This window comes from Phoenix dactylifera, chromosome 16 (genome assembly GCF_009389715.1).
Source record: "Phoenix dactylifera cultivar Barhee BC4 chromosome 16, palm_55x_up_171113_PBpolish2nd_filt_p, whole genome shotgun sequence".
NCBI classification, from domain to species: Eukaryota; Viridiplantae; Streptophyta; class Magnoliopsida; order Arecales; family Arecaceae; genus Phoenix; species Phoenix dactylifera.
Genome location: NC_052407.1, coordinates 11,605,681 through 11,625,086, shown reverse-complemented (window position 1 = coordinate 11,625,086; position 19,406 = coordinate 11,605,681). Strand labels below are relative to the sequence as shown.

The following is a 19,406-nucleotide window of genomic DNA, read 5'->3' as shown; positions in this document are numbered from 1 at the left end:
AATCCTTCTTTTGCACGAAAGATACAACTCCGATCCACAACTATCTAGGACCGTGGTTTCACGCTTCTGTTTTTTTTTTTTTAATATTCATATAGAATTTATTTGGCTTGCGGAAAATATTTTTTCTCAAAAAATATGGTTCTTCAGAAACAGATTTCTAGAAAGAGAATGCTTGAAAAAATACTTTTGGCATATTTGGTTGACAATGGAAAAGTGACAGATTTTAAGAGTGCTTATGTTTGATTGATCATCCACTTGTTTGGAAAAGTTACATATATTTTCTATTATATTCTTAATAAAAATTATAACTTAATATTTTGAAGGGTTTTTTTAGAAAAAATAAAAATGGAGATATTTAAAGTAACTTTTCTATGTTTTTCATGGAAAATATTTTTCCATAAAATGTGGAATCATATTTCCATGGGGAATATAGCTTTTTCGTCTCTCTCATTTGAAAATTCCAACTAAACAAGAGGCATCTCATTATTTTCTCGTTGATCACACTTTTTCTCTTCTTTTCCCGTGAACCAAATGAGCCCATAGCTCTTACGTGGGTATAGCCTGCCAAGTCAGAAGAAATAAGATGGTACAATAAAAATGGAAATATTCTTAATAAAAATTATGTCTTTAATACTTTGAAGGTTTTTTTAGAAAAAATAAAAATGGAGATATTTCTGGCTCATAAGAAAGTAACTTTTCTATATTTTTCATGAAAAATATTTTTTATAAAACGTGAAATTATATTTTCATGGAAATACAACTTTTTCGACTCTCTCATTTGAAAATTCCAACTAAATAAGAGGCATCTCATTATTTTCTCGTTGATCACATTTTTTCTCTTTTTTTTCCGTGAACCAAATGAGCCTATAGCTCTTACATGAATACAGCTTGCCAAGTCAGAAGAAATGAGATGGTACAATAAAAATGGAATCTCATCGGCACTAGTCCAAATAACTGCCGCAAAGTGCCTAGCAATATGAGAGATAACTCGGTCTGCAGCTTTATTTGTCTTTTAATATTCATGTGCTGCTCCGAAGAGACTCATCGCCCAGACCAGTGAGTCTTATGAATCAGTGAGTGGTCATTTCCGTACTGTTCTAATGAGGTGATGCGGTGTCGGTGTCCTTGTGCCGGTTCGGGCGAGTTCCGAGACCCGGGTCTCGCCGGGCCCAAACCGCTTAACCCATTATATTTCCCCTCGAATAAAGGGGATCGAATCGGGCATTTCTCGTTTCTTCGCTCTGTGTCTCTCTCGCTTCCATCCCCCATCCCTCACCTCTTCCTCTGCCCCCATACCCCTCTCTCTCGATCTCAGCATCCGAGCTCTCTGCCTCCCTCTTTCTCCCCCTGCGCTCGAATCCTCGCCATGCGCTTCTACGATTGATTGATGACTCGCGCAAAGCGGCCCCCCTCCAGCGTGAGCAGCGGCGGCGGTAACAGGACCACCACCCACGGCAGCACCTCCTCCGGCGGAGTCATCGGAAGCCGCTCTCCCCATCCATCGCCTCGTCCTCCGCCATGAAGAAGTTCAAGTCCCAGCCACCCGCCGCGCTGCTGTCGAGAGGGAGAAGAACGGCCTCCACCTTCACAGCACCCACTTCGACCCCGCCGCAGCGGCGGCGGCCGCCCAGCCCGCCGAGGAGGAGGACCCCATGCTCGTAGACCAGGAGGACCTCAAGGCCGGCGCATCTACTGCCATCACCTCCACTGGTGTCGCCGCCAACCTGTCCAGGAAGAAGGCTACCCCTCCCCAAGCCGTTGGCTAAGAAGCAGCTCGTCATCAAGCTCGTTAAGGGTATCCCCTTTTTCATTGGTTCTTTCCTCGCTTCAGTTTCTAGATGGATCGATTCCCTAAAATCTGATATTTTACCCTCTAAAGATTTCCCTTTAATCGATCATTTCAACGATCTTTTCTTATTCTCTCTACGTGAATTGCTCTTTTCATATCATAAACCTAATTTTACGGGGAAGCAGAATCTTTGCTTTATTGGATTTAAAACTGGAAAATTCACGGAGGTAAGTGGCTCATTTTCCTCCTCGTACGCTTCAGTTATGTCCCCAGGTTAATTGTTTGTATTTGGAGTCTGATCCAGGTTGATTTGTATTCCTTGGGGAATATTCCTAGGAGTCTTTGTTAGGTTGATCTTTGCCTAGGGTAACAGCAAAAAAATTTCAAACTTTCCTGTAAGGATGCATTTTTTTGTATCTGATTCAGACTGGACTGTGGCCTGTAATCCTCATAGTGTTTTATACTATAGGGGATCCATTTTTTTTTGGTCCTAACAGCTCTAAGGCCGCTTCAGCCACTTATCTTTAAATGGTTGCCTATTTGATAGAAGTGTAGGAGATTCATCTTCTCCATTATTTCTGTTTGTTGTTGAGTTTGCTGGTTGTGTAGTGGCAAAATTTTATTTGTTTTATTAATATTTTTTGCATAAAGATTTCTCCTTAATTGGTCCTGTCATAATCTTTTTGCTGTTCTTTCTATATAAATAACTATTTTAATTCTTTCACGATGTCTGTTTTTACTGAGCAATCTGAATATGTGGTTCCTTGGATGTAAATGGGAAAATTCACTGCAGTAATTGGCTGGTGCTCTTCTTGCATCCTTGTTTTGTGCCCTTTGGCATGACTCGTACTTGGGACACCTGGCCCAGGTTGTGGTGTATAACCCTGGGAAAAGATTCCTAGGAGTTCCTTGGTAGTTGCTCTTCACCTAGGGTTTCAGTGAAAAAGTTGAAGTTTCCAATAAATTTTTTTAAATGCACCGGTATTGGCAAGGTGATGGAAATACTTAGTGATTCTACTTTGTATCTTCAAAATCTGCATTATCTTATTTTTTGGTCCTCACAGCTTGGAAGTACAGGGTTCAGCCACTTATCTTTTACATACTTCTATGTTTGCTGATACTGTAGAAGGTCCATAGTTGCCATCACTTCTGTTGTTGATAAGTCTTTTGGTGCAATGACACAAAGCTGTTGCTTTATGGTGACTATTATAGTTTTATTTGGATGCAACGTCATTCTATTTAGTCTATTTTTCTTTTAAATACTGATCTTGATACGAAAATTATTTTACAATTTAATTAGTTAGGTTCAAGAAATGTTGAATCGGTCCATACTGGCCGGTTCAGCCGGTCCGATTCAGCGTTAAAAAAATGATACCAGCTTGTACCGGCCTCCGTATCTGCCGGTACTAGCTAGGCCAATTTTTTTGGGGCTTTTGGAGGCCGAACCAGTGGTACCAGTTGGTACCTATTCGAACCGGTACCGAACCGATCCGGTGGCCGACCCAGTACACCCTACCCGGTACCGGTTCGGCGATCCTTGGTTAGGTTATTCTAATTGGTCTTAAGTGCATTCATATATTTGTACACTGCTTTTGTTCAGCCAGTATGAGAATTTGTTAAAAAAGTGCTCTCTTGCTACAGTGGTATGACTTGATAAAAGATTCGAGAACCAGAGAACCTAATATGGAGATGGACATATAGATTTTTTATAAATATTTCATTCTAACATCCAGATTACAAATAATAACTATCAGATTTCTATTTGGCACTCCATCAAAAAACATCTTGTGTAGCCCTCAGTTACTAGAAACCTGAAGTTATATATATCAGGGGCAATCTTTTCCTCATTGGTTTCAGTGCTAGAGAATCATCTATGGGGTGAGAATGTTGCTAGAGATTGTGTAACTTACACTAAGAGGCTCTTCACCTTAACTGTGGACTTGCTTGTTCATTCATGATTCATAGAACTTCCCAAGTGTTTTCCCTTTAAAATTTCTTATTCTACTTTTTATTCTAAGAGTTTATATTGTTTGTTTTTTTCTTATATAGGTAAGCCAACTCTGCCAACAAATTTTGAAGAAGATACATGGGCAACATTGAAGTCTGCTATTACAGCTATATTTTTGAAGCAGCCAGATCCATGCGACTCTGAAAAGCTTTATCAGGTGATTTTTCCATATTAGTTGTTTTTACAAGCCATGATGTCTCTACTTGTTATTTCTTTCATTATTTATGACACAGTAACCCTCTCTATTTTTCCCAACACAGGCTGTTAGTGATCTTTGTCTACACAAGATGGGAGGAAATCTTTACCAACGTATTGAGAAGGAATGTGAAATACATATTTCAACAACACTATCCTCATTGGTTGGCCAGAGCCCTGACTTGGTTGTATTTTTATCATTAGTAGAAAAATGCTGGCAGGATTTTTGTGACCAAATGTTGATGATACGCGTATAGCCTTATATCTTGATAGAACTTATGTCAAGCAACCCCAAATGTTCGGTCATTGTGGGACATGGGGTTGCAGTTGTTTCGGAAGCATCTCTCTTTATCTCCAGAGTTGAACACAAGATTGTCCACTGGTCTTTGAGGTTAATTGAGAGGGAAAGGTATGTTCAATTTTGCATGTTCAAATTTGTATGCTTATCGCATACTATGGAAATACTCATGCATTTTCTTATGCAAGGTGGAAATGTACTAGGCTTTCTGATCGTATATGATTTCTTTAGCATCATATTTGTTATTTGTGAGCTCTGAGTTATGCAATCTGTGCAACTTATGTATTGCATACTATGATAGATATCTCATATCAAAAGTAATTTAATGAACCTATAACACAAATGAGTAAAGAGAAGATCATCTTGTCACCGCCTTTGATGTATCAAGTATCAGGTAACCCTGCTAATTAAAGGCACCCAAGAATAAAGTATGTGTTTTAAACTGTTTCATATGTGGTTTGCTTTCACTATTTTAATTGTTTCCATTTTTATATTATTTTAAGTAAAGTTTGATATTTTATTGCATTATTATACTTTTGGGTAGCTCTCTAAACACGCAAACTGGAATAAGCCACAAATATTGCTACAATACATGCAAGGGTTTGCCTCATTCTCATCTTGGAGACAGTTTGGCATGAAACTTTTTTCTATTTTTTCAATGCAACCTTCTTCAGATCGTGATCTGTAATGAATGGCATCTAGGGAGAATGAAGCTTATTGTCTTGTTTCTATAGCTTTGTTGCTTTCTTTACTTTCTATGATGATTTCTATTTTGATGACTACCTTTTGAGGATGAGGACTAATCATCTTTCAACCCACTGAAATTTCATTGTGAAATATATGGAATGTTTTAAACTGATCTATATCAGTTGTGTCTAAATATGGCAAGTCTCCCTGTAAGTAAGGCTCGCTGTATAAAATTCTCTTCTCTTTTTTAACTAGATGTGCAACCTTGTACTAAATTGCACCGATTCTCGCTATAATTTCCTTGTTACTATCTAATGCTGTTTTGTTTAATCAGACTAGGTGAAGCTATTGATAGGACAGTACTTAGTCATCTTTTAAAGATGTTTACGGGTCTTGGAATTTACACTGAAAGCTTTGAGAAGCCCTTTCTGGAATGCACTTCTGAGTTTTACGCTGCTGAAGGGTGAAATATATGCAACAGTCAGATGTTCCAGACTATTTGAAACATGTGGAGGTGATTTTCTCTTTTCTCTGGTTTATACATTTATTGACTTCTAGGCACCATCATTCATGATAGCATACCTTACATTAAAAAAAAATCATCTTGTGCAAACCTGCATCAAGGCTACATGAGGAACATGAAAGATGCTTGCTCTACCTAGATGCGAATACAAGGAAGCCCTTGTAGCAACTGCTGAAAAACAACTCCTTGAACGACACCACATCTGCAATTCTTGACAAGGTGATGCTTATTCTACCTTCTGTTGCGTTAATTCTTTATTAAATTTGCAAACTTCTTTCCAGTGTTTCACAGTCAGCTCTGTTAATAGTGCTGTCCTTTTAATGTTATAGGGATTACAATGCTAATGGGGGCAAATCGTTTAAGGACCTTCAGAGAATGTACACACTCTTCAGAGGGTTAATGCTTGGAGTTGTTAAGACAAGCTCTTAGCTCATATGTTCGGGTACCGGGCAGGCATTGTTATGGATGAAGAGAAAGACAAAGATTTGGTTCCTATATTTTGGAGTTTAAAGCATCTCTGGATACATCTGGGAAGAAAGTTTCTTCAGAAATGAAGCTTTTTCAAATACCATAAAGGATTCTTTCGAGCATCTCATTAATCTTCGTCAGGTCAGTGGCATGCTTGCCACTTTGATTGCTTAGTCACAACTATATGTGCTCTCTAGTCTTCATTTTTTTTTTATGTTTCTTGTTAGTTACTTCATATTGGTGAATATGGAAGTGAAGTAGGAATATGAATATTGTTAGAGATCTTGAACAGGCTGAAGGAATTGCTGATATGTTATTCAATGGTGTTAGGACAGATATCTTGCTATATTAGTTTTTCTGGAATGTATTTTTGTTGCAATAGTGATCAGATGTCCCAGAATTGGCCAAGTGGCAACTTTGTTTGTGTTCGTACTTTCACTCTTATCATGTGTATTCAGGCTAGCTGCTTTTAGCTCAGCTGGTTGGCACCCAATTCTTGATGTAGTCTCAAGACTTCATCTTATACATAGTTTATGACTTTATATTTTTTGTTGTTTCGTGTTTCATTCAAAGTCATGTTTAGGCTTGGATTTCAGTCGAGTCGTGTATAGGACTGCCAAGCAAAAAGGGGTCCACCTAGTGTGATAGAAAGCCAACCCAACTCCAAACCACCATACTTAATTGCTCGAGCTTTGGCCTTTCTTCAATGCCCACGGTCATCACTCATCTCTAGGAACGAAAGAGGAATGAATGATAGTCTGGAATAGAATTGTGCATGTTAAATGTATGGAAGAAGGGGGGAAGGAAGTTGAAAAGAGAAAAAAAAAACGCAGAAATCTGCAGAAAACAACACAGAAAAATACTGTTCACGTGAACAGTAACCCGACCCCAGTTACCATTCACAGAATGGTAACCCGACTCGAGTTACTATTTATGGAACAGTAATAGGTAGTTGGACGGAAGATAAGGACAAGTGGGGAAAATATAAGGGCTATTGGGAAAGTTGTTGGATAAGGATTAGGGGAGAAGTTATAGGAACCATTTAGAGAATTTTAGGAAGATTGTTCAGCTGTTTTGGCACCTATAAAAATAAGGGATAGTAGCCAATAAAAAGAAAGAAGAAAAACCTAGAAAGGTGAGTGCCACTATGGCGAAGCCTAAGAAATCCTTTTTCTTCCACTTTCATCATGCTTCTTGACCTATTTCTTCTTAGAGCCACCTTCTCGGCCTCGTCATCCTTCATCTCGATGCCTAGGTGGAGCGCGGCCTGAAGATTTTTATTAGATTGGAGGGACCAAACTCGCAGAGGTAATTATCCGACTAGTTTTATCACCATCTTTTACTCAGCCCTCGTTTCTTCACCCATCATCATTTTCTCTACCCATCACATTACCATCGTTGCATCTATCACATCCTTGGAACCCGAGTTTACTAGCTATATTTTTTTTATTGTTCTGTTGTAATTATTTCAGTTTGCTGTACTAGTTATATTTCATTAATTAGGCTTCATTATAAGATATATATCATGTTTTGTTTTGTGTTCACATACCTCTATGATGATCTTTTGGAATGAAGAGCATTTGCTGAAGTGTTTAATCAATCGCACTATTTGACTATTATGAAATCAGTCTACACCTGTAATAGTTGATTATAGGTTGCACCAATTCTTCATGGGAGAGGTCCTGGATTCAATCCTAGGTGGTGGCAAATAACCACCACACTGATCAAAAATGTGATGAAAACCAAGCTGTGTTGTTGGTTGGATTTCAGCTATTCTTTTTATAATCTTCTGTTCTGACAGCTTCCTAATGCTTAATTTTCATGTGCTATGGATTGTGTTCTATGTTGGTTAACAATATTCTCATACTCAGTGACTTAGTAAACTGTGCATTTATTCTTTCAGCATAAAGTAGAACATATTTTTATGGACATGTCTCAATTCCCATAACACTCCTGGAAGTTTTTTTTTTTGTGTCTTGTATATCAATAGGTGGTTAATGTCTTATTGAAAAGCATCCTTTTCTCCTTAAACAATATTTTTCTTCCTTTTTTTAAGACAATATGAATTTTGTAGACACTCCAATAGATTGTTTTTGGTCAGTCTTATGCCAAAGACAGATGATTCAGCAAACCTGATTGGTGATGGGTCACCTGCATTATTGCTGCCACTGTCTGACTTTATGACTGCTGAATTAGTTTCAGATAGGTAACTTTTGTATGTATTTGATACTAAACCTGAACTTTGGAACTGCCTGATTTTTCAGTTTTTCTGATTACCTAATTCTTATGGCTATTTGCCCATGACAACTAACAATTACTAATGAGAAAAAATGCAACATTTTTAATATCAACTTAGATTTGCTCCATTAACACCCATATTTCATGGTAATAATCTTCAGAATCACTGAAGGTAACTGATAATGATTAGTCATAAACTTGTGTCGTTAGTGAAACATAATTTGAGATACAAATGTATGAACCATTCACTAACTCAAGTAATTTGCCTCCGCACTGTTTACTGTTTCAGTGATATTGCTTGGTTTAAATTATTTCAAATTTAATTAAGAAAGTTTCTTTTGTTATTTGATATAACAGAATAGACCGGCTGAACTGATGCAAAGTTTCTGGATGAGAAGCTTCGTGCTGGCAACAAGGGTACATCTGAAGAAGAGTTGGAGGGTACACTTGATAGAGTGTTGGTTTTATTTAGATTTATTCAAGTAAGCTACTTAGTTATTTTCCTCTGTTTGTTTCTGTGATACATTATTTCTGCTTGGTGGCTCACATATATGCTGCAAGAATGTATTAATACAGGAGGAACCTGTTTTATTTCATGAACACTGCAGGGAAAAGATGTATTTGAGGCATTCTACAAAAAGGATCTAGCGAAAAGATTATGTTGGGAAAGAGTGCATCAATTGATGCCGAAAAGTCAATGATATCAAAAGTAATTAATATGCACTTGAAAATATTACTGAAAGATTGCTGAAAAAGTTAATCTTAAGTTTTTGACATTTTATCAGCATTTCTAATGTACATATTAATATCTCCTTTCAGCTGAAAACTGAGTGTGGAAGTCAATTCACGAATAAACTTGAAGGGATGTTCAAGGTATGCAATCTCAATTATGTCTCATAGATAGTTTAATCACATCTGAAGCTATGATTACTTTTATTGATTGGTGAAAACCATGATTTTGTTTCTTTGTTAAATTTTAAAAAGAAAATTAATATAGATTTGAACTTTTAAAGGCATATGAATATGAGTCTTTTACATACATGTTCATGGTATCAAAAGTGGGATGTCTTTGTTGCAATCATGTGAGTATTTGCTTGTTGGGACCATAAATCTTTATTCATGAGCTATACCAATGTTTAGACACTTGGGCAAGGTTCGCCGAACCAGTATCGACGGTCGTATCGATTGGCAACTAGTTCAGTACAATGCCGATGCATACTGTACTGATCCAAGATGTGCTGGAACTAGGGGAGGGATAGTGGAGGGTGAGAGGGAGAAAGAGAGGAGAGAGAGGGGGGCAGGCTGTTGGGGTTGTTTCGTCTTCGAGAGAGAGACTGAGAGCGAGGGGAAAGAGAGGAGGGGGACGAAGCCACTAGGTTCATCATCATCTTTGGGAGAGAGACTGAGCAAGAGAGGGCAACCTCGTCGGGTCATCGTCTTTGGGAGTGAAGAGAGACTGAGAGAGAGGAAAGAGGGCGAAGCATGTACTTGTGGTTGTCGTCAGAGGCGGAGGTGGCGGCAGCGGGAGGGGGTGTTAAAAACCTAGCCCTAGCTGAATGCGAGAGGGAGGGAGAGAGTGATCGGAAGGCAAGGCGATACAAGATCGTGTCCCTAGGGGCTTATAAAGGCAGTGAATCGCCCGAACCGCTCTGTACCAAGGAGAACCGGATGGTTCTGCTCGGTTTAGGTCAGTTTAGACCAGCTTGAGGCCTATTTCGAGCCGAACCTATGTCTTGATCTGGTTTTTGCCCGGAACGGGTCGGTACGCCCCGAAGTGGGTTGTTCGGGTTGAGACAGCTGATCTTAATGGAGATTTGTGAAGGTAAATTCTGAATTATACACTTCTTTGGCTATGAAACATAACTATACTATTGGGGTCACTGAATCCATGATTCAAGGCAAACCTCAAGCCTCGAAGTAAAAGAGATGAAGAATAGTGAAAGAAGAGAAAACACTTTTTTTCCATTCAAATTTTATCTCTTGTACTGCTAAATGACTATCATACCTAGACTTAACCATTAACGTAGCTAAACCAATCGTGACTCTAACTAAATTTGATAGAAGAAAGCAAAAGAGAAAAAGGTCATTTGTGTTCCTAATTCCGATTAACACTTTATCCGCCGCATGATTCAAGTCAAAAAAAAAATATTCTTGGTTCTGTTAACATGCCAAAGGATACATCTTATTGAGGCGTCCTGATCGTATATGCAAAATATAATGGATGTTCTACTGCATTCCTTATAAATGTGTATCCTAGTGCACTCAGTCAAATCCACTGCCTATATAGTATTGAAGTCTTCAATCAATCCGGATCAGCATATTTTCACATGCTGAAGTAGAAGTCTTTATATGAGGCTCTCTCCAAGGATCTGTGTCTTTGATACTGATTTGATGAGAAAGAAGAGAGAAAAAAAAGATATGAAAACAGTAGAAACCAAGGTTGCAGGTGAATCCTCAGGCGGTGAGTAACCTAAACTGGAAAAGATGTCCAGAAAAAAAGAGGGAGAAGTAACTCAATATCTTCTGCAAAAAATTTCAACTTTTTATTTAACTATGGAAACAAGTCTTCAGCTAAAGCATTCATTATGCTTACCAAATGTTATTTTGTTTTTTAATTAGGATAGAGAGTTTTATTTATGCAATGCCCATATAAATCTTTATTACATTAATTAAATAATGGCAGTGCCCATCACTAATTGAAGATACTTATGTATTTTAAACTCTAATGCGTCCAATTACTGAAGCCAATCAGAGAGGAACTCTCACAGATTTATTTGTTGTTGAGATCTTCTTTTGGCTGAATCCCCCTTCTTACATTGACAAAATGCCATGGAAACTGCCTCTAATGTTTCATAGTGTGGTCCATATTAAAATATTGTTTTGGCTTTTTGCGTCTTTTATGAGTTGGATCTATATAGACCAAATCCTCATTGTCTGGATTTAGCAGCTTCCATCATCTAGATTTGCATCATGAAATAGGACCATAATAACTTAACTCCTTTAAAAGCAGGAAAAAATGGAAGTAAATCATTGCCCCCACCAGTTGTATAACATAGGGCACCTTCTTGGAAACACTTTAGTGCTTCATCAACGTATTTGTATATAGATCTTATATACATAAACAGTAAGTGTTGGAATGATGCTAAAAGAAGAATCCACTAAATAGCAAGTGGATGCCAGTTTATGCTATTATGATTGGTCATAGCCCTTCATATTCATACTATATATTTATATAATACACATGAGTATATGCATGAACATATATACAGAACAACTATGCACGGACCAGCTGATCAGGCAATCAGCTCTATGTAGACTGTACATATAGCATGTCTTAGCGCATTTATTGCTCACAAAACCCTCATATCATAATGGATGCCATGACTATATTTTTCTGATGGGTGAAGTAGGACTTCTTTCTGTACACAGCTTGACGTACAGTCCCTTTGATCTATCTAGCATTCACGGTGACCCTTTCTTGTTGTTTGATAGATCCTTTGTCAGTTCCTACTACTATTTTTCGATTTGTTAGTATATATAATGTCAGATAAGCCTTGAGGAGTATCTGAAAATCATTGATGCCATGGACCACATAATATCTATTAGTAGATGAGCAGATGACCTACTGCAGTCAACAGCTCTATTTCCATCTCTTGCATATTGCACAAGTTAATTTTTGCTTTTCTCCTGAATACTCCATGTTGAGAAGAGGGTAATGAATGCCCAAGGATGGAAACCATGCTGATTCAGTGGGTGCAGATTTAGGATCTTTTCAATGATAAGTTCCTTGGAAACCTTCATTTTCTAACCAGTTTGAGATTGTGAAGGAGCATGAGGTTAAAGTACGTTTATGCTTTTGTAGGATAAATAGCAGAGAACGCCCATAGCAATTTCCGTCACTATCTCTTAGGACTTGTTTGGTTCGCAGGAAAAAAGGGGGGAAAGTATAGTCAACGGGAAACGAAGAAAACCTCTTGTTTTGTTGGAGTTATCAAAGGAGAGAGATGGCAAAATAGAATTGCCATGGGAATAAGATTTTTATGTTCATGGAAAAGAAAACAAACATGAGGGACATGGAAAAGCTACTTTTCCACCGATTAGGATCTGGGTTCCTTTGTTTCCAAAGCCATCCTTAAGCTATCAAAAATTCATGGATAAGGTATTTTCTTTATTAAGGTATAATAGATATTTCACATAACTTTCTCGAAAAAGTAGATGCTCAACTAAATATAAACCACTCTGGAATTACCACTTTCCTAGGCACATATTCTAGGAGTTAGCTTTCCTGCAAAAAAATTCCAGCGAGAGAATTCTTTCCGCAAACTAACCAAGTCCTTAAGAGTTCTCTGTATATAGTAGACTTGGAGACATAAGCATTAGTATTAATGTTCGCCGTCTGGTACCAGACCTCATACCAGTGCCACCTAGTTACTACATGGTGCGCTCCGGTACATGGCCGGTTTGGCGTATCAAATGTCAGTACACCCCTCGTACTTCATTATCGGTACTGAACTGGTGTGGTATGGTACACTCTGTACCGTTCGGTTCAGTACAGTATGGTGTACCTTGATCAATATAAAGCTTGAAAGCATGGAAAAATCCATCTTAATAAGATGCTGTCACTTGTACAATTTCAAGTTGTTTCTTTATATTTGGCGAGTTATGTCTGGCGGCTGCAAGGAAATTATTGTCCAGTTGCTTGTTAGTTATAAATTATTTATCAATTATCTGTGGTTACAATTTGATAAGTATGCTGTCTGATCATGTTCTTCTGAATGTTTTTTTTAATAGTTTCACGCTGATATATTCTCAGGACATTGAGTTATCGAAAGAGATTAATGATTCCTTTAAGCAATCATCCCAAGCCAGGACAAAACTTCCAACTGGTATTGAAATGAGTGTCCATGTCCTAACGACCGGGTGGGTCTCATTCGTTTAATGTCAGTCATATGATTTAGGTCTTGATATGTAAGATGGCGACAAGTATTCAATGTGCTATTCTTATAGCTGACTTTGATCTCTAATTTTATGAAATTTCTTTGCTCTGCAGGTATTGGCCAACATATCCTCCTATGGATGTTCGACTTCCACATGAACTGAATGTTTATCAGGTTAGGTCACAGACAATGCGTGCTATGAATCTTTGCTTCATGCTTTTGTCTTCTTTGAAAGTTATTTCTGATTCCTTTTTGCTTTGCACAATTATAGGATATATTTAAAGAGTTCTATTTGAGTAAGCACAGCGGGAGGCGCTTGATGTGGCAAAATTCATTAGGTCACTGTGTTTTAAAAGCAGAATTTCCAAAAGGTAAAAAAGAATTGGCAGTGTCATTATTCCAGGTAGGTCTGTTTTTGATCTCTGCTGGATTCCGCTATTTCTTAGTTTGACCTGCTTCTCAACTTTGTATGACCTTATGCTTGTTCCAGACTGTTGTATTAATGCTGTTCAATGATGCTCAAAAGCTCAGTTTTCAAGATATTAAAGACTCAACTGGCATTGATGATAAAGAGCTTAGGAGGACTTTGCAGTCACTTGCATGTGGCAAAGTCCGAGTTCTCCAAAAGGTGCATGCCTTTTCATACTTGTTCTGTGCTGTTGGCCCAATTGCCTTATTCAAATGCTGTGCATGTTACAGATCCAAAAGGAAGAGAAGTAGAGGATGATGACACATTTGTATTCAATGAAGAATTCACTGCTCCTCTCTACCGCATAAAGGTAAGCTCTCCTCTGTTCAAATCAGTATTGTGGAATTTCAAGCGTGCTGCTAGAGCTAACATCTCATGTTACCAGGTAAATGCAATTCAAATGAAGGAGACGGTGGAAGAAAACACAAGCACCACTGAAAGAGTATTCCAAGACCGTCAATATCAGGTTTGTTTGAACTGTCTGGCTGCAAAAAGGCTTAAAATTTTTCTTGTTATATGACCGGTCAAATGCATGAGTGAGGAATGAGATCCCAAAGGAAATGAACGTATAGATGAGTATATAGGAAATATTGCAAACTACAATTACTACAGGAGGTATTGTTAAAGATTGAGAAATGTTCAGTCATATCTTTTAAATATTACACGACCAGCTGTACTTAATAATTTAGTTAAGTAATCCTATTGACTGGAAGATACAAACATTCCTGTGATTAAAGATAGAGGAAATAAACTTTTCAAATGGGAGGCTAAGGACCGTGAAGTAAATGTTTGGCTGATGGTGATTTTAGTAAGAAGATATAAATGGGAGAAAGATATTCATATCTTCAGCCAAATGCCTTGTCCCAAAATTATAGGTTTGGCTTTGTGAATTGGAGTATGCTTTATCAAAATCTTTGAGAGTTAAAAGTGACTGAACTCTCAACTTAGCACCAATCCTGAGTGAATTGGAGTCTTAGCAAAAGCAATTTTGGAAAAAGGTGCCTGCTTTGTAATAAGGAAGACCATGTGGCAGGAAGAGAACCCTACCTTATTGGCTTAAATCAAAAAGCAAATCTCCACAGCATTTCAAGTTTTGAAATGACTACTAGGCAAAATAAAAGGATTAGATATATTAAATTGCACTCATCATCTATTAACGCATGGATTGTTTGACAATGGGACATTACTCCCTGCAGGGTTAAATGTAGAAAAGAAGACATATTGGATTGCATCAGTGCATAAAGAAGTGGAATAATAAATACTTCATCCAAGACAATAAAGTTGAGGTGGAGGAGATATTTTTATAAGTTGTTAAATTGTTACACTAAGAATGTGGAGGCAGGCAGATTATTAAGTAGTTGGAGTCAAGGGACAAGAGAATCTGTAAGAACAGCCTTTGCAATCCCAAGCTATTTCACAAGAGTTAGGAAGTAGATGAAGATATCTCGATTAAAACAAGGTGGATGAAAGAGGAGATCTACCTTTGTGATTTCATGTCATAGTCAAGCATCATTCAGACTTCCAGGAGGGGTGGTAAACATAATTTTAGCATAGCAGATTTGAGGATATGAAGTGGATGATTGACAAATGTTTGAGGAAGATAAAGAGTGAGCCTAGGTAGAAATTTGGTGTGAAAATCATTTTGGTTATGTAATCTTGGATGCCACCTTAAGGATGTGTGGTTTTCTGGTATTTAGGCTGAGCAGTTGATAAAATGGAGAAGGAGAGGAATTAGAAGGAAGGTAAGATTTTTTGATTTTGGATCTTGTGCAGAAAAGGCAACTCAACTTTTATGGGATGAGACTTTTTTTTGAGCATTTTTGTGAAGATTTCAACCGATCATATTGACAAATTTAAGTATTACTATTGTCGATACAGCTACCATCACTTACTAATTGCATGAGCAAGCTTTCTTGTGCGAATGATATATGAGTGGAAGTCTTTAAATAAGTATGTAGTAGATGTGGCCTCGAGAGTTTCATTTCTTTCCAAACTCATTGCAGGTTGATGCGGCTATAGTCCGAATCATGAAGACAAGGAAAATACTAAGCCACACGCTTTTAATAACTGAGCTCTTTCAGCAGGTAATTTTACATGTCTGACAAGTGAACTCCTCTCTTTATTCACCTGAATGGTATTCACGTGGTGGAATGTGTTTCTTTCAGCTAAAATTTCCAATAAAACCAGCAGACTTGAAGAAAAGGATAGAGAGCCTTATCGACAGGGAATACCTGGAGCGGGACAAGAACAATTCTCAGATCTACAATTACCTGGCTTAACACCCTTTGCACCCTCAAGAAACCTCTTCTACCAGCAAATGAGGGAGTTGCCTCCTTCCGAAGGTCATGCTTCGGTGGTCGTTTTAGCAATCTTTTGATGTCAACCAGTGACAGGAAGAAGCAACATTTTTTCCTCTTGTTCCAAGTGACAAAGTCAGTACGTGAATATCATGTTCCACTTCGCGTTTTTTCTTCTTGTGGAATTAATCATTATAATTTTTTAAAACAAGCTGTTCCATCCCCTGTCGCAGCAATGTTTATACTCCTGCATCGGTAAAGTTGAAAGCCTGTCAATAATGCTTTATTTGCCTCCAGAAAAATCACAGGGAGAAACCTAGTCACTGCATTCAACATGTACGACCTGTTAAGAGGGAGGAGGTGAGGGATGGGGGGTTGCAGGGCTCCTTGAAATCCCATGATGAGATGTTCCTTCCCAGAATTAAACGGGAAGGGAAGCCTCATCTATATGATAAATATGGTTCCAGGATGAATGATTGAAGTCCAACAGACTTGACTACTCGTATATGAAGAATGTATATCTGCATGTAAACTCTGGTGGTAGCCAGAGATCTTGCTCGACTCTCAAGAATAGTTGCATCTTATCGGAGATCAAGACGGAGGCTTTGTAAAAAAATTGGAATGCTGAAATTTTGAATTTATAAATTATATTACGAATTCCAGAGTCATGTTTCGTGTATATAGTGCCTGTTCAATTGATGTGCTTTGTATGAGACTGTTACAGTGACATCATTGGAGGCATGTGGATGACGCAGAAGTGAGAACAGGCATGTGAGCTTGGAAGAATGTTGCCGTGAGGGATATTGGATTTTGATCTATGGAGCTATAGCTGATTTTTTCATTCTTTTTGACATTAACAAATGCAAGTCCTTCCAAGAAATATGAGATAGTGATTGCAGACGATGAGTTAGACCCTACTATTCAAGCGCTATGTATTGACCTGCTGGGTACTAGAACTGCTATAGAGACCCTTTGCTATAGCATGATTACCATCCAATTCTAGATTTTATTTTAATTGTGTTATTTTATGTATAGTACTTCTGTGCAGAGCAGAGTAGTGGTAGTTGTTGTTGTAGTGGTGGTAGTGGTATTAGTAGTGCAGTAAAGCAGGAGCATTATAGTGCATGTAGTAATTGGGAACAACAGTAGTAATAGTAGCAACAACAGAGTAATAGTAGTGTAGTGTGCTTAGCAGGAGTAGCAATGTAGGAGCGCAGGGTAGTAGTACTAGCAGTGGGAGGGTAGAGCAATAACAGAAGTGAAAGAATAGCAGTAGCACAGTAATAGTAGTGGTGAAGTAGTTAGTAGTATAGGAGTAGTAGGTAGAAACACAATATACAATATTGTAGCAGCGTAGTGTAGTAGATAGTGCAGTGCTAACGTAGTAGCAATACTAAAATAGTAGGAATAGTAGCAGACAATAGTAGCTGCAATAGTAATAAGAAGCATTGGCAATAGTAGTAGCAATAGTGGCAAACATAGTAGGGCAGCAGCGCAACACAATAATGGTAGCAGCAATACATTGTGTTTAGGAGGGGCATGTAGAAGGGCCTCAGAAACTGTAATGTATCTAAAATGAGGATCAAACAACAGTTACATGAAAAGTTAAAAAGAATATCAACACAATTGCATACGAGACTTTGGAGCTTGACAAGCCCACTCAGAACAATTGAGTGAACTACTGATGAGTCTATTCGTTTAGACATTTTATGCATTTTTCGACTCTGAACTAAATTTACTATGAGATATTGTATCGACCATTCGCTAGCTAACCTACATATTAGTCACTAAGTACACTCTTGTAGAGCATTTATTCATGGTGAATGTTCTTCGCTCTCACTTCAGCATGAAAGGAACTTTGAAAACACATAGGGTTAGGGTTGGGCGAATCAGTTGAGTAACCATAAACTCAAAAGCTCAAACCTCCAAGCTTCTTGGTTGATTGACTATTTCGATTTATCATCGCCGCCGACACCTGGCGCTGCTGGTTTTTTGGCCCTGGTCCAATTTCTTCCTTCCGGTCTCCATCTCCGGCCTCAAAGCCCATGGCATCATCCTCTGGCCTAAGACCGCGCCATAACCACTCCCATCCCCTTGCTCTCTTCCTCAGCTACAACCATCTCCTAGGGCCAACCTCTTGGAACCCAAGGTCTACCTAGACCCACAGGCCCAGGTAACAAGAATGAGACCAAGAAAATGGTCTTGCTTTTGAATTACTTTGTCTTGATGACGTGGTGCTTGTTGGATGGTGCAGGTGAATTGTAAATTTATACAAGATCCGGAGCAGATTGTCGGCGATGGATTCTATACAAGATCGGATGAAAGACAGAGATGAGAGCGAAAAAGAGGAGTGGAACGAAGCCTTAAAGACGAGGCATCGAAGACAAAAGTCATTGGCTGAACCCCCGGAAAAATTTAATTCGAAAGACGACAATCAAAGCATCACGTTCGAGGAACGTCTGATACTCAAACCGTCGACTCCATATTTTTACGAGTCCACAATCACTACACGAGATGAACCTGGGTTTGGTGAATGGAAGTTGGCCTTAGGTGTAATAGGACTCCCAGTTACTGCGCGCGATCGTATACTGAGGTGCTCCCCGTCGGTTGTTGGAACGACGCGAGCCGGGCCGGGCCTCGATTCAATTCAGAAAGATGAAGGGACAGAGGTGACTAATTCCCCATCTCATTTGGGGCGAAAAACGAATTCCGTACGATGTCCGGCGACCTCAGGGAGGCCCAAGCTTTCTCGGGCACTCCCGTGGCTTTGTGGAGCAGTTCTAGCTTTTTAGTCCACATCGGACGCCGAAAGAAGTTCAGACGGAGGTTGGTATATAAAATGGGAGGAATGGGCTCCTCACAGATCATACCTTTCTCGCCTTTTGGCTAAGATCAAGTGTAGTATCTGTTCTTATCAGTTTAATATCTGATACGTGGGCCATCGGCCCACCATGATATTAAATATTTTTTTGTGGGGGAGGGCCCACCACAGTGGCTTGCCGCTGGGCCTCGCGCGTCGCCATGCGTTGCACTGCAGCACGGGCCTGGCGCCACCCTACCAAATCTGAAAAAAAAATTTATGTCGCTTGTTTTGTTTATGTGATACAAATTTTTTGTTTTATGATTTTGGTGTCATCAGTCCAGAGGTTCCGATTGTATTAGGCCCATGGTAAGTGGGTCGTTATAGTAATTCATTACCAATTGTTAATTATATGGTAGTTTTCTTGTCTGGGGTGTCCAAAATGGGCTGGGTCTGGTTTTAAACCCTGCAGGTCGGAAACTGAAATTAAGCCCGCCCTGAGTTGGTCATGATAATAAATGTATTATGTATTATATAATATTAATTTTTTCTCTAATATCCTTCTAAATATCAAATTTTGTATGAATATCTTTCTAAAATTGATTTGCATGTATATCCTCGTAAAACACTTGTTTTACTATTCTACTCTTTTTTTATTCTTTTTTTACATGCACTCACATTATCTAATGCGTTAAAA

The 19,406-nt window shown here is 38.5% G+C and overlaps 1 non-coding gene and 1 pseudogene across 1 annotated transcript; both read left to right on the top strand.

Moving 5' to 3' along the window:
* Window positions 1-1,218: 1,218 nt before the first annotated feature.
* On the top strand, window positions 1,219-16,155 carry LOC103705738 (annotated as a pseudogene).
* A 2,620-nt stretch (window positions 16,156-18,775) lies between these two features.
* On the top strand, window positions 18,776-18,967 carry LOC113462050. The gene has a single exon (XR_003384282.2). It is a non-coding gene; the product is annotated as a U2 spliceosomal RNA (small nuclear RNA).
* The last annotated feature ends 439 nt before the right edge of the window (window positions 18,968-19,406 follow it).